The sequence below is a fragment of the Hylobates moloch genome, unplaced genomic scaffold (genome assembly GCF_009828535.3).
Source record: "Hylobates moloch isolate HMO894 unplaced genomic scaffold, HMol_V3 SCAFFOLD_22, whole genome shotgun sequence".
In the NCBI taxonomy this organism is placed as follows: Eukaryota; Metazoa; Chordata; class Mammalia; order Primates; family Hylobatidae; genus Hylobates; species Hylobates moloch.
The window spans coordinates 22,229,703-22,245,316 of record NW_026652297.1 but is presented as its reverse complement, the minus strand read 5'-3'; the positions used below and the strand labels follow the sequence as shown (position 1 = coordinate 22,245,316).

Here is a 15,614-nt window from a genome sequence, read left to right as displayed (position 1 = left end):
ACCTTGCTGTTGGAATTCCCAGCCTGCAGAACTGTGAGAAGTAAATCTCTGTTGTTTAAGCCCCAGTCTGTGGTAATTTGTCATGGCAGGGCGAGTAGACGTAGACAACACCTATCTGGGAAAAGCTGCCGAGGGGCTGAGAAGTCAGTGAGAGTTTTCTGTAGAGGAAAATGGGGTAGAAGTAACTCACTTCTGGAAGCTTCAGTGTCAGAAGGAAGTAGGGGGGGAGCATCTTCTCAGCAGAAGCCCCTGGGTGCCCAGGCACCTGTAGGAACGATGTTTCATCAAAGGGGTTTCTAAGAGTCCCAGGTCAGGACACAGCAATGAGAAATAGCCAATGGGCTCACCGACATGTGAGCTGCCTCTGGTCTAAACAAACGAAAGCCAAACCAAACAATGAGGTGCCCAAATAAGCCTTAACTGGCTCCTATCCCCTCTCATAAACCAGCTATCGATGTCCCTGTGTCTTGAATTAGCTCATCTCCTTCCTTTTCTGCTTTTCTGTCTTGGGCCTTCCCCATCCCAAGCATGGCCATGTCCTGTCTGGTTAGGGTCCACCTTCTTGGCCCACAGCTCTGCCCTCCCAAAAGCAGTCCCTCTGTGGCCCACTTCCCAACTCTGTTCTGTCCTCAGCTCTGTAAATTGTGGCTACGATCATCTGTCTTTGGGTTTTCCATTCCCAGTTCATTCCAGGGGTAAGCTGTTAGTGGGGAGTCCCCTGGCTTCTGCTCCTCAGCTTTAGGAAGTGCTGTGCAGACATCAGCCCATTTATAAATATAGATTTGACTCCTGCCTCCCATCCCAGTTTATGCTGAGCCTTTAACTTGAAAGCAAAACACACTTCTGTAGGCCCCACTCCATTTCTGACCAGTCAGATACTCCAGTGTTGGAACAGAGACTCCATTTTGAGAATGTTCTTGAGGAGAGTCTGATGGGTAAGGCTGGTTAAAAACAGCTTGTGGTAGTTAATTTTTTGTGTCAACTTGGCTGGGCCACAGGGTGCCCAGACATTTGGTCAAACATTATTTTGGATGTTTTCGTGAGGGTGTTTTTGGATGAGATGAGCATTTAAATCAGTAAACTGAGTCAAGCAGACTGCCCTCACTAATGTGGGTGAGCCTCATCTGATCAGTTGAAGGCCTGCACAAAAGAAAGAAGCTGACCCTTCTCCCATGGAAGAGACAATCCCCCTTGCCTGGCTGCCTTCAAACCGGGACTTCAGTATTTTCTTGACTTTGGACTCAAATAGAAACCTTGGCTCTTCTGTGTTTTTGAACCTGCTGGCATTTGGACTGAAACTACACCATCGGCTGTCCTGGGACTCTGGCTTGCTGACTTGCTCTGCAGATCTTAGGGCTTGGCAGCCTCCATAATCATGTGAGTCAGTTCCTTATTTTACACACATGCCTGTGTACACACACACACACATGTGCACACACATGAACCTTATTGGTTCTATTTCTTTGGGGACCCTGACTAATACACAGCCCTTCTACTGGTCTTGTGTGTCTCTCAGATTAGCTCATTAGACTCACCTGGAGAGATTTTTAAGACCCAGCAGCTTGTGGGCTCAGTCTAGTCTACAAATATTTGTTTGATCAAAATGGCTTTAAAATTTTTTTTTTTTTCAAATTTAGTGTAGGCATATGCTCTCGAGGAGTTTACCACCAGCCCTGCTATTTATTTCCTGTTGTCTTACCCCTGACTGCTTCCTTGGTCCTGCACACCCCCTGCTTCCTAAAAGCACTTATGACCCTTTTCCTAAGTAGCCTTGGTGACCAGCACTCCTTTTGACCAACATTACCATCTCACAATGGGAAGGGCTAAAGAGAATAGAAAAGAAAACAGGGTAGATTGGAGGGGAATCGAGGGAAGACCAGGGAAGGGGAACAGCCCCTGCTGAGGTCTCTGCGGAATGAAATCTATACCACAGTGGAGAGGTGGTTTGGAAGGAAGAAGCAAGGAGACCCTCGGTCAGCCTCCATAACTGTGGTACAGCCCCCCTCTCCCATCTATGTAGGCTTCTTTCATTTCTCTCAGTCATGTTACATAGTTTTCTATGTAAGAGTCTTCTTAACTTTCATTAGATTTACTCCTAGATATTTGATGTTTTTGATATTATTAATGGTATCTATAAAAACAATTTTTCTAATGTTGGAACATAGAAATATGTTCCTTTGTATATTGCTCTTGGCAACTTCACCATATTCCCCTATTGATTCTAATAATTTATCTGTAAAATATTTTGGGTTGCTTTATGTAAAAAAATGAAGCTCTACGCCTTACTGCACACCATACCCCAAAATCTATTCCAGGTGGATCACAGAATCATGAGAGAAAGGAAAGCAATGAAACTTATAAAAGATGACACAGGAGAATATCTTTCTGACCTTGAAGTGAGGAAAATATTTCTTAGGCAGAACCCCAAAAAAACACTAAAAATGAAGGGAAGGATTAATACACAGGACTACATTAAAATTGAGAGCATCGGTTCTTCAAAATACACTGTTCAGAGAAGAAAATTCAGGTCACAGAGTGGGGTGGGGTGTGTGTGCGAGACATAAATCAAGAAAGGGCTTGTATTAGTCCGTTTTCATACTGCTGATAAATACATAGCCAAGTGGCTTGGGGAGGCCAGAATCATGGCAGGAGGCAAAAGGCACTTCTTACACCACAGTGGCAAGAGAAAATGAGAGGGATGCAAAAGCATAAACCCCTGATAAAACCATCAGACCTCGTGAGACTTACTCACTACCACAAGAACAGTATGAGGGAACCACCCCCATGATTCAATTATCTCCCACTCTGTCCCTCCCACAACACGTGGGAATTATGGGAGTACAATTCAAGATGAGATTTGAGTGGGGACACAGAACCAAACCATATCATTCTGCCCCTGGCCCCTCCAAATCTCATGTTCTCACATTTCAAAACCGATCATGCCTTCCCAACACTCCCCCAAAGTCTTAACTCATTTCAACCTTAACCCAAAAGTCCACAGTCCAAAGTCTCATTTGAGACAAGGCAAGTCCCTTCTGCCTACGAGCCTGAAAAATCAAAAGCAAGCGAGTTACTTGCTAGATACAATGGGGGTACAGGTATTGGGTAAATACAGTCATTCCAAATGTGAGAAATTGGCCAAAACAAAGGGTTTACAGGGCCCATGCAAGTCCAAAATCCAGGGGTGCAGGCAAATTTTAAAGTTCCAAAGTGATCCCCTTTGACTCCAGGTCTCACATTCAGGTCACGCTAATGTAAGAGGTGGGTTCCTATGGTCTTGGGCAGCTCTGCCCGTGAGGCTTTTCAGGGTATAGCCCCACTCCTGGATGCCTTCATGGGCTGGCCCTGAGTGTCTTTTCCAGGCTCATGGTGCAGGCTGTCAGTGGATCTACCATTCTGGGGTCCGGAGGACAGTGGCCTCTTCTCACAGCTCCACTAGGCAGTGTCCCAGTAGGGACTCTGTGTGGGGACACCAACCCCACAGTTCCCCTCTGCACTGCCCTAGCAGAGGTTCTCGATGAGGGCCCCGCCCCTGCAGCAAACTTTTGCCTGGGCATCCAGGCGTTTCCACACCTCTTCTGAAAGCTAGGTGGAAGTTCCCAAACCTCAATTCTTGACTTCTGTGCACTCACAGGCTCCGCACCACATGGAAGCTGCCAAGGCTTGAGGCTTCCACTTTCTGAAGCAATAGCCTGAGATGTACCTTGGCCCCGTTTAGTCATAGCTGGAGTGGCTAGGATGCAGGGCACCAAGTCCCTAGACTGTACACAGCACACAGACACTGGGCCCAGCCCACGAAACCACATTCTCCTAGGCCTCCATGCCTGTGATTGGAGGGGCTGTGGTGAAGACCTCTGACATGCCCTGGAGACATTTCCCCCATTGTCTTGTGGATTAACATTTGGCTCCTTATTACTTATACAAATTTTTATAGCACAGCTTGAACTTCTCCTCAGAAAATAGGTTTTTCTTTTCTATCACATTGTCAGACTGCACATTTTTCACACTTTTATTCTCTGCTTCCCTTATAAAACTGAATGCCTTTAACAACACCCAAGTCACATCTCGAATGCTTTGCTTCTTAGAAATTTCTTCCATCAGATATCCTAAATCATCTCTCTCAAGTTCAAAGTTCCACAAATCTCTAGGGCAGGGGCAAAATGCCACCAGTCTCTTTGCTAAAACAAAACAAGAGTCATCTTTACTCCAGTTCCCAAGAAGTTCTGCATCTCCATCTGAGACCACCTCAGCCTGGGCCTTATTGTCCCTATCACTAGCAGCATTTTGGGCAAAGCCATTCAACAAGTCTCTAGAAGTTCCACAATTTCCCACATTTTTCTGTCTTCTTCTGGGCCCTCCAAACTGTTCCAACCTCTGCCTGTTACCCAGTTCCAAAGTCGCTTCCACATTTTCAGGTATCTTTTCAGCAGCACCCCATTCTACTGGTACAATTAACTGTATTAGTTTGTTTTCACACTGCTGATAAAGACATACCTGAGACTGAGAAGAAAAAGAGGTTCAACGGGACTTACAGTTCCATGTGGCTGAGGAGGCCTCAGAATCATGGCGGGAGGTGAAAGGCACTTCTTACATGGTGGTAGCAAGAGAAAACGAGGAAGATGCAAAAGCGGAAACCCCTGATAGAACCATCAGATCTCGTGAGACTTATTCACTACCACGAGAACAGTATGGGGGAAACTGTCCCCATGATTCAATTATCTCCCACTAGGTCCTCCCACAACATGTGGGAATTATGGGAGTACAGTTCAAGTTGAGATTTGGGTGGGGACTCAGAGCCAAACCATTATCAGGGTTCACATTCAGAATACATAAAGTCAACAAATCAATTTTAAAAGGGCAGAAAACATAATGGGAAAATACGTAAATGTCTTCATCCGATATGCCACAAGAGAGGAAATCCAAGTGACCAGTAAACAAAAAAGGCGTTCAAATTCACTTGTAATCAGAAAGATGCAAATTAAGACCACAAGAAGAGCCTGTCCCCGCCATTATGTGGCTTGGGGTGGGAGTGAGAATTGTAGGCCACACACTACTCTAACGCAAAATCTTAAATCTAATTTATTAATCTGTTTAGTATTAGATTTTTAGATTAGATTTTAAAATTAGATTTTAATTAAATCTAATGCTAAATATTACAGCTAAGTATTTAAATGCTATCCATCGACCTAGAAAAACTGATTTAAAAGTTTTATCCTCTTGCTTTAACAAATATACCTTCATAATGACAACATTGCAAATATAAAGCTACAGTTTTTATATGACAAAGTCATTAAAATATCAAAGAAGACTGAATTGAATTAATATTTGCACATCTGTGTGTTCCGTTAATGGGCCTGTGGTATTTGGGTGAATAGTAAATAAATAATAATTCATAAGTGATATGTACTTATTCCATAAGTTACTCTTCTTGCCTCATTTTAGCAAAATCGCTATGTTGTAATCAATACTTTCACATAATTTTAATTTATTTGATAATAATCTAAAGGATTAAAATATATCTTAAAGATATATTCAATTTTATTAATTTTTATCAAAAATTTAAATGAAAACAAATGTAAAAATGAAAAATTAAAATAACTTTTTGGTATGTTTTCAAAAATTTATTTCTCTTAAAAGTTTTAAAAGTATTAAAATTAAAAGTCAAGCTAAAATTTGTAAGTATTGACTATCAAAATTCTAAATAAGAATTATTTAATTAAAGCCAAGAAATTTTAATTTTTTAAAATAATTAAATATTATTAAATTTTTTATAAATTAAATATCTACAATTTCAGCATTCAATGTCCACCTAGTTGTTTCTGGAAAGGACCAGTATCCCAGATCATGTTTTTTTATGTCTAGATCAGTCATTCTCAACTGGGGGCAAGTTTGCCCCACAAGAAACATTTGGCAACATTTGGAGACATTTTTGATTGTCACATTAAGGATGGTGGTCCTGTTGACATCTAAGTGCATAGAAGCCAGGGATTCTGCTAAACATTCTACAATACACAGGACAGACACACGCAAGATTTATCTGGCCCCAAATGTCAATAATGTGAAGATTGCGAAGCCCTGGTGTAGACTTGCACGGATGCAAATTGAAAAAGGTCATTGGTTGGCTAACATGACTAAGTGTTCTTCAGCTGTGATTCATGACTACCTCCAGGACCAGAATTAGAACACGAAGAAAAGCAAGAAAATGGTGCTTGCTATGATTGGGAAATGGAACTCCAATATGCAAGAATCTATTGCATCCATGCCACAGGAGAGAGTGGATTTAACAAGTTAATTAATTTGTATTTTCCCTTGCTAAGTGCTTCCTCCACTCTAGTCCTTGTCAGCTCTCAAAGCAGTGCCAGCCTCTGATGTTGGCTGTGGCACAACCCACACACCTTCATGATAATTGGCCAGAGTTACATTTTGTTGAGGACAGAGGGCCAGAAATACGGAGAAATGGTTCCCTGAGGCCTTGACAGTGTTAGGAAGAAATGTGAGGCTCTCTGGAGTGAGTGTGAGGCACAAAGCAGGAGCCCCTCTTGCCCAGGTTTGCTTGGTGCTGCTATGTGACACCTCCACTTCCATGCACCCACCAGAACGGAAATGAAATGAAAATGAAATGAACAACCCGATAATACCAAGTGCTGACATGGGCGTGGAGCAATAGCCATCCACATACCCTGCTGGTGGGAGTGTAAATTTTGTGTTAAACTTCTAAAAAAAACAGTAATTAAGAAAAATATGCCATATTTACTGTATATTTTTTTGGAAACTGACAGTATCTGCTGAAGCTTAATGTACATACACCCAGCAATTCCAATTCTAGGTATCTGCCCGACAATGTGGATGAGGCTCACAGATACAATGCCTTTTCCTGTTAACAAATGCAGTGTAGCCTGATGGGCTTCCCTTTGTGGGTAACCCGACCTTTCTCTCTGGCTGCCCTTAACATTTTTTCCTTCATTTCAACTTTGGTGAATCTGATAATTATGTGTCTTGGAGTTGCTCTTCTCGAGGAGTATCTTTGTGGCGTTCTCTGTATTTCCTGAATCTGAATGTTGGCCTGCCTTGCTAGATTGGGGAAGTTCTCCTGGATAATATCTTGCAGAGTGTTTTCCAACTTGGTTCCACTCTCCCCGTCATTTTCAGGTACACCAATCAGACGTAGGTTTGGTCGTTTCACGTAGTCCCAAATTTCTTGGAGGCTTTGTTCATTTCTTTTTATTCTTTTTTCTCTAGACTTCCCTTCTCTCTTCATTTCATTCATTTCATCTTCCATCTGCGATACCCTTTCTTCCAGTTGATCGATATTCAACATTCTTAAAGAAAAGAATTTTCAACCCAGAATTTCCTATCCAGCCAAACTAAGCTTCATAAGTGAAGGAGAAATAAAATACTTTACAGACAAGCAAACGCTGAGTGATTTTGTCACCACCAGGCCTGCCCTAAAAGAGCTCCTGAAGGAAGCACTAAACATGGAAAGGAACAACCGGTACCAGCCACTGCAAAAACATGCCAAATTGTAAAGACCATCGAGGCTAGGAAGAAACTGCATCAACTAATGAGCAAAATAACCAACTAACATCATAATGACAGGATCAGATTCACACATAACAATATTAACGTTAAATGTAAATGGGCTAAATGCTCCAATTAAAAGACACAGACTGGCAAACTGGATAAGGAGTCAGGACCCATCAGTGTGCTGTATTCAGGAAACCCATCTCATGTGCAGAGACACACATAGACTCAAAATAAAGGGATGGAGGAAGATCTATCAAGCAAATGGAAAACAAAGAAAGGCAGGGGTTGCAATCCTAGTCTCTGACAAAATAGACTTTAAACCAACAAAGATCAAAAGAGACAAAGAAGGCCATTACATAATGGTAAAGGGATCAATTCAACAAGAAGAGCTAACTATCCTAAATATATATGCACCCAACACAGGAGCACCCAGATTCATAAAGCAAGTCCTGAGTGACCTACAAAGGGACTTAAACTCCCACACAATAATAATGGGAGATTTTAACACCCCACTGTCAACATTAGACAGACCATCTAGACAGAAAGTTAACAAGGATATCCAGGAATTGAACTCAGCTCTGCACAAAGTGGACCTAATAGACATCTACAGAACTCTCCACCCCAAATCAACAGAATATACATTTTTTTCAGCACCACACCACACCTATTCCAAAATTGACCACATAGTTGGAAGTAAAGCTCTCCTCAGCAAATGTAAAACAACACAAATTATAACAAACTGTCTCTTAGACCACAGTGGAATCAAACTAGAACTCAGGATTAAGAAACTCACTCAAAACCACTCAACTACATGGAAACTGAACAACCTGCTCCTGAATGACTATTGGGTACATAATGAAATGAAGGCAGAAATAAAGATGTTCTTTGAAACCAACGAGAACAAAGACACAACCTACCAGAATCTCTGGGACACATTCAAAGCAGTGTGTAGAGGGAAATTTATAGCACTAAATGCCCACAAGAGAAAACAGGAAAGATCCAAAATTGACACCCTAACATCACAATTAAAAGAACTAGAAAAGCAAGAGCAAACACATTCAAAAGCTAGCAGAAGGCTGGAAATAACTAAAATCAGAGCAGAACTGAAGGAAATAGAGACACAAAAAACCCTTCAAAAAATTAATGAATCCAGGAGCTGGTTTTTTGAGAAGATCAACAAAATTGATAGACCGCTAGCAAGACTAATAAAGAAGAAAAGAGAGAAGAATCAAATAGACGCAATGAAAAATGAAAAAGGGGATATCACCACCAATCCCACAGAAATACAATCTACCATCAGAGAATACTACAAACACCTCTATGCATATAAACTAGAAAATCTAGAAGAAATGGATAAATTCCTCGACAAATACACCCTCCCAAGACTAAACCAGGAAGAAGTTGAATCTCTGAATAGACCAATAACAGGTTCTGAAATTGTGGCAATAATCAATAGCTTACCAACCAAAAAGAGTCCAGGACCTGATGGATTCACAGCTGAATTCTACCAGAGGTACAAGGAGGAACTGGTACCATTCCTTCTGAAACTATTCCAATAGATAGAAAAAGAGGGAATCCTCCCTAACACATTTTATGAAGCCAGCATCATCCTGATACCAAAGCCAGGCAGAGACACAACCAAAAAAGAGAATTTTAGACCAATATCCTTGATGAACATTGATGCAAAAATCCTCAATAAAATACTGGCAAACCGAATCCAGCAGCACATCAAAAAGCTTATCCACCATGATCAAGTGGGCTTCATCCCTGGGATGCAAGGCTGGTTCAACATACGCAAATCAATAAATGTAATCCAGCATATAAACAGAACCAAAGACAAAAACCACATGATTATCTCAATAGATGCAGAAAAGGCCTTTGAGAAAATTCAACAACGCTTCATGCTAAAAACTCTCAATAAATTAGGTATTGATGGGACGTATCTCAAAATAATAAGAGCTATATACGACAAACCCACAGCCAATATCATATTGAATGGGCAAAAACTGGAAGCATTCCCTCTGAAAACTGGCACAAGACAGGGATGCCCTCTCTCACCGCTCCTATTCAACATAGTGCTGGAAGTTCTGGCCAGAGCAATCAGGCAGGAGAAGGAAATAAAGGTATTCAATTAGGAAAAGAGGAAGTCAAACTGTCCCTGTTTGCAGATGACATGATTGTATATCTAGAAAATCCCATTGTCTCAGCCCAAAATCTCCTTAAGCTGATTAGCAACTTCAGCAAAGTCTCAGGATACAAAATCAATGTACAAAAATCACAAGCATTCTTGTACACCAATCACAGACAAACAGAGAGCCAAATCATGAGTGAACTCCCATTCACAATTGCTTCAAAGAGAATAAAATACCTAGGAATCCAACTTACAAGGGATGTGAAGGACCTCTTCAAGGAGAACTACAAACCACTGCTCAATGAAATCAAAGAGGATACAAACAAATGGAAGAACATTCCATGCTCATGGGTTGGAAGAATCAATATCGTGAAAATGGCCATACTGCCCAAAATAATTTATAGATTCAATGCCATCCCCAACAAGCTACCAATGACTTTCTTCACAGAATTGGAAAAAACTACTTTAAAGTTCATATGGAACCAAAAAAGAGCCCGCATTGCCAAGTCAATCCTAAGCCAAAAGAAGAAAGCTGGAGGCATCACGCTACCTGACTTCAAACTATACTACAAGGCTACAGTAACCAAAACAGCATGGTACTGGTACCACAACAGAGATATAGATCAATGGAACAGAACAGAGCCCTCAGAAATGATGCCGCATATCTACAACTATTTGATCTTTGACAAACCTGACAAAAACAAGAAATGGGGAAAGGATTCCCTATTTAATAAATGGTGCTGGGAAAACTGGCTAGCCATATGTAGAAAGCTGAAACTGGATCCCTTCCTTACACCTTATACAAAAATTAATTCAAGATGGATTAAAGACTTAAATGTTAGACCTAAACCATTAAAATCCTACAAGAAAACCTAGGCAATACCATTCAGGACATAGGCGTGGGCAAGGACTTCATGTCTAAAACACCAAAAGCAATGGCAACAAAAGCCAAAATTGACAAATGGGATCTAATTAAACTAAAGAGCTTCTGCACAGCAAAAGAAACTACCATCAGAGTGAACAGGCAACCTACAGAATGGGAGAAAATTTTTGCAACCTACTCATCTGACAAAGGGCTAATATCCAGAATCTACAATGAACTCAAACAAATTTACAAGAAAAAAACAAACAACCCCATCAAAAAGTGGGCAAAGGACATGAACAGACACTTCTCAAAAGAAGACATTTATGCAGCCAGAAAACACATGAAGAAATGCTCATCATCACTGGCCATCAGAGAAATGCAAATCAAAACCACAGTGAGATACCATCTCACACCAGTTAGAATGGCCATCATTAAAAAATCAGGAAACAACAGGTGCTGGAGAGGATGTGGAGAAATAGGAACACTTTTACACTGTTGGTGGGACTGTAAACTAGTTCAACCATTGTGGAAGTCAGTGTGGCGATTCCTCAGGGATCTAGAACTAGAAATACCATTTGACCCAGCCATCCCATTACTGGGTATATACCCAAAGGACTATAAATCATGCTGCTATAAAGACACATGCACATGTATGTTTATTGTGGCACTATTCACAATAGCAAAGACTTGGAACCAACCCAAATGTCCAACAACAATAGACTGGATTAAGAAAATGTGGCACATATACACCATGGAATACTATGCAGCCATAAAAAATGATGAGTTCGTATCCTTTGTAGGGACATGGATGAAACTGGAAAACATCATTCTCAGTAAACTATTGCAAGGACAAAAAACCAAACACCGCATGTTCTCACTCATAGGTGGGAATTGAACAATGAGAACTCATGGACACAGGAAGGGGAACATCACATTCCGGGTACTGTTGTGGGGTGGGGGGTGGGGGGGGGGGCGGGGACAGCATTAGGAGATATACCTAATGCTAAATGACGAGCTAATGGGTGCAGGAAATCAACATGGCACATGGATACATATGTAACAAACCTGCACATTGTGCACATGTACCCTAAAACCTAAAGTATAATAAAATAAAATAAAAAAAACTGTAAAAAAAAAAAAGAATATATCATATTCCATCATTAATAAAGTAAGTTCTTTTTCTAAAAAAAAACAAAAAAAACAAAAAAAAAACAAATGCAGTGTATACTCTTTGTAGACAATTTAGAAAATTAAATGAAAAAGAAAAAAAAGTTGCCATTATTTCTATTTCCCAGAGATATGCATTGTTAACATTTTCATACATTTTCTTTCATGTTTATAAATGCACTATAGTATCTTGCTTTAAAAGCATTGTATTTTTCCATCTAATGCGATAATTTGCTATGACATATTTTTAACAGCTGTAAATTATTCTAGTGCATGAAGTAATTATTTAATCAATCACTCCTATTGATAGGTATTGAAGTTGTTTCCAGGTTTCTGCTACACATACACCTTTGCGTATCTCTCTGACTATTTCCTGGAATGCATTTTACATGTGGGATGGCTACATCAAAGAGTCAGAAATATTTTCAAGGTTCCTGATGCATATTGTAAGTTGCTTTTCCAAAATACAGTGTTAACTCACATTCCCTTCTGGAGTATATTGTACTTTCCTTCCATAGCACTTGCTCTAACTCTGAGCATTATTGTTTTTTAACCTTTGCCTATTTCATAGATGAAAAATGGTATTTTGTTTTTACTTACCTCTCCTTGATTAGTAGTGATGCTAAATACATTTTTCTGATATTTTACTATTCTATAGAAAATTTGGAAGTCACTATTCTGAAACAGCAGAGTTGGAGAGACTGAAGTTTACACAAAACAAGCAAAAATATTAGTAACAGGAAATATGTATAGTACACATTCCACTGTATGCAGTGCTACCAAGCACTCTACAATAATTTCTGTCACAGCAGAGAAGCATAATATATGAATACCTATAACTGATACTGTGAACACATTGGTATATAGGCTACAATACAAGTCCAACTTATCTTTTTTCTCCCCATCTCTTTAAACTGTACTCACTGTGGGAGAAGCTTTAACCCTGCCTGGGATGAAAACTCTGGTGTGACTTTTCTGCTCATACTTAGGTACTAGACAGTCTTATTTATACAAATAGGCTTACTTTGCTAGTGAGGTTGCCCAGAATCATGGAATAGTCAAAACTCTAAACTTTATTTATTTTGAGACAAGGTCTCACTCTGTCACCCAGGCTGGAGTGCCGGGGCACAATCACAGCTCACTTAATCTTGAACTCCTGGGTTCAAGTGATGCTCCCACCTCAGCCTTCACGGTAGCTGGGACTACAGGAGCATGCCACCATGCCAAGCTAATTTTTAAATTTTTTTGTAGAGGTGAGGTCTCACTATGTTGCCAAGGTTGGCTTTGGACTGGCCTCAAAGTGATCTGCCTCAGCCTCCCAAAGTGCTATGATTATGGGTGTGAGCCACCACATTCAGCCAAACTCCAAACTTTAGAATTTAGATTTAGAATTAAGTCTCCTCCCTCTCTCAGCCCCAGGTGGAGTAGCACAGCTCCAGGTGAACTTGGGAGGGGACGTGGTCACCACTCCTTCTTCCTCATCTTTCCTCTTCACTTGCTAAGAAAGTGGCCCTGGCCTTTTCTGATAGGGATGCAGGACAAGAGATATAGAAAGTTCTTGGCTGGGCACAGTGGCTCATGCCTGTAATTCCAGCACTTTGGGAGGCCTAGGTGGGAGGATCGTTTGAGCCCAGGAGTTGGAGACCATCCTGGGCAACATGGCGAAACCCTGTCTCTAAAAAAAATACAAAAACTAACTGGGTATGTTGGCTTGAGCCTGTGGTCCTAGCTACTTAGGAGGCTGAGGTGGGAAGACCATTTGACCCAGAAGGTTGAGCCTGCGGTGAGCCACGATCATGCCCCTGCATTCCAGCCTGGGTGACAGAGTAAGACACTGTCTCAAAAAGAAAAAAAGCTCTTACTGGTTTGATAATGTCGTAAGATGATTTTTCATACTCTGGGAGTCAGTCAGGCCTTTAGAGCGAACTCTTTGATGAGTAAATTCATGGATTTATAGAGCTCTTCTGTTGGGTCCTAACTATGGCTCCAGAGGGGAAGGGAAGTCCTTCTCCAGATCCAACTCCCTTCCCCACTCCTGGATCTTGAGTGGATCCTTCGGCACAGACATCTAGATGGAGTCCATTTGCCCCTCCCAGCTGTCCTCTCTCTTAGGTGGCCCACTTCTAGCTCATGAAAAACATATACCTGGTGGCAGTGCTGCTATTTCTCAAACTCAGCCTTTGATTCCCTCCCTTTCTCTGCCCTGTGACTCAGTTTGGAAGCTGTAGTCTCTCACCTTAAATTTCCTCAGTCACATGTAAGAAATTAAATCTAATGACCCCCATAATTGCACCATTTCAAACTCCCTGAAGACTCTTGTAAAATCGGCCACAATTCTCCATTCTTCCTGTAGCCACACCACTTTTCAATGTGTCTTTGATGATCCTCCCATTGGAGGTGGGTTGAAATCTTTCCTGAGTCTGGGCTGATCTAACAACTTGTTTTGGCCAATAGAGTGCAGTGGAAATAATGATGTACCTTTTCCAGCTTAGACCTGAAGAGTCCTTGTATGCTTCTGCTCACTTCCTTGGACCTCTGCCACTGTGTATGAACAGACCCAGGCTAGCCTGCTGGGGGATGAGAGACAACATGGAGCGAATCTGGGTCAGTGGATTCATCTCAGACACATGAACGAGCCCAGACAAGATCAGCAGAACTGATTTGCTGGCCTGGCAGTCAACTCCACATGCATAATTGAGCTCATCCTAGAACAGCTAGCCCCCAGCCAGTGAGCTAAATAAACTCTTGTTATTTAAAGCCCCTGGTTTTTGGAGTGATTTATTACGCAGCAGTAGCTAACTGATACATCTTTGCTCCCTTGGCTTGAGGCTTTGAATCTCACCTGCTTGGGAGGAAGTGGGGTGAGACTCCCAACTCTGCAGTGGCTCTCCCCAAAAATATTTCTTCACAAACCCTCTCTCCCTTTTAACTCTTTCAATCACTTCAGATATTTTCAGTGATTTTTTGAGAAGTTAATTCATTCTGTGTCACCTAATTTGAACTTTCTTATTTTGGAAATTCAGTTATTATATATATTAAACTTCCAACTTAGCATGCTGTTACATATCTAGACATGTGATTGCTGGTTAAACTTTATCTTTCATTTAATGCAGGTGACTTATGAATAATTTAGCTTATGGCTGCCAATGCCTGGTGTTTGTTCTCATTACTGTCATTTTAATTTGTGAATCTGGTGTCATGGGTGGCCTTCAGTCACTGGGCAAACTTACTCATCTATTGTGATGCCAAGAGTCAACCTAAGAAGCAAGTTCTGTCCTTCTTAAATTAGTCACCCCTAATATCTCAGGTATGGGTCAAACACTTTCTGATGTATGTAGGGCAGTTACAAATCCTCCTTATTTAAGAGATGAAAATCAGATGAACAGATGAATTGACTTGGTTAACGTCAAAGTGCAGGGCCAGAGCCCAGGGTTCCTGACTTCTAGCTGACATGTTTCTTGTTCCCTTTCATTTCACCCCTGTGCCCATCCCAATCATATGGATCAAGGACTTTGTGGCCTTGTAGTCTCTTAATAAAGAGAAAACAATCAAAGATATAGACAGGTGCTTGGCTTGGGGCTTTCCTTAAAAAATCTGGACTAATGCTGCATTTAAAATCCCTCAAAGGCAAGGACCAGACATTCTCTTCAATAAACAGTAAACAAGCTGACTATAAAAGGAAAATTACAGTCGCATGGGGTTATACAGCCTATTTATTTGAATTTCGGTTATTGTTATGAGAATTTATGGTATATTTATCATCATGAAAAGCATTTATCTTTGGGCAACTGAAGCAATAAGAAAAGCGTAGTATTTAATTTTACCCTCAACATTTCCTTTAATCCAATCTGACACCACAAAAAAAGAATCAGTTAGAATTTACTGGCTCAGGATAATTCCTAATTCTCAGATAGCAGCTGCCAGAAA

At 40.9% G+C, this 15,614-nt stretch overlaps 1 long non-coding RNA gene across 1 annotated transcript; it reads left to right on the top strand.

Annotated features, from left to right (window-relative positions):
- Positions 1 to 1,217: 1,217 nt before the first annotated feature.
- On the top strand, positions 1,218 to 14,443 carry LOC131382293 (uncharacterized). The gene is made up of 3 exons (XR_009211622.1): positions 1,218 to 1,992; positions 11,998 to 12,133; positions 14,175 to 14,443. It is a non-coding gene; the product is annotated as an uncharacterized LOC131382293 (long non-coding RNA).
- The last annotated feature ends 1,171 nt before the right edge of the window (positions 14,444 to 15,614 follow it).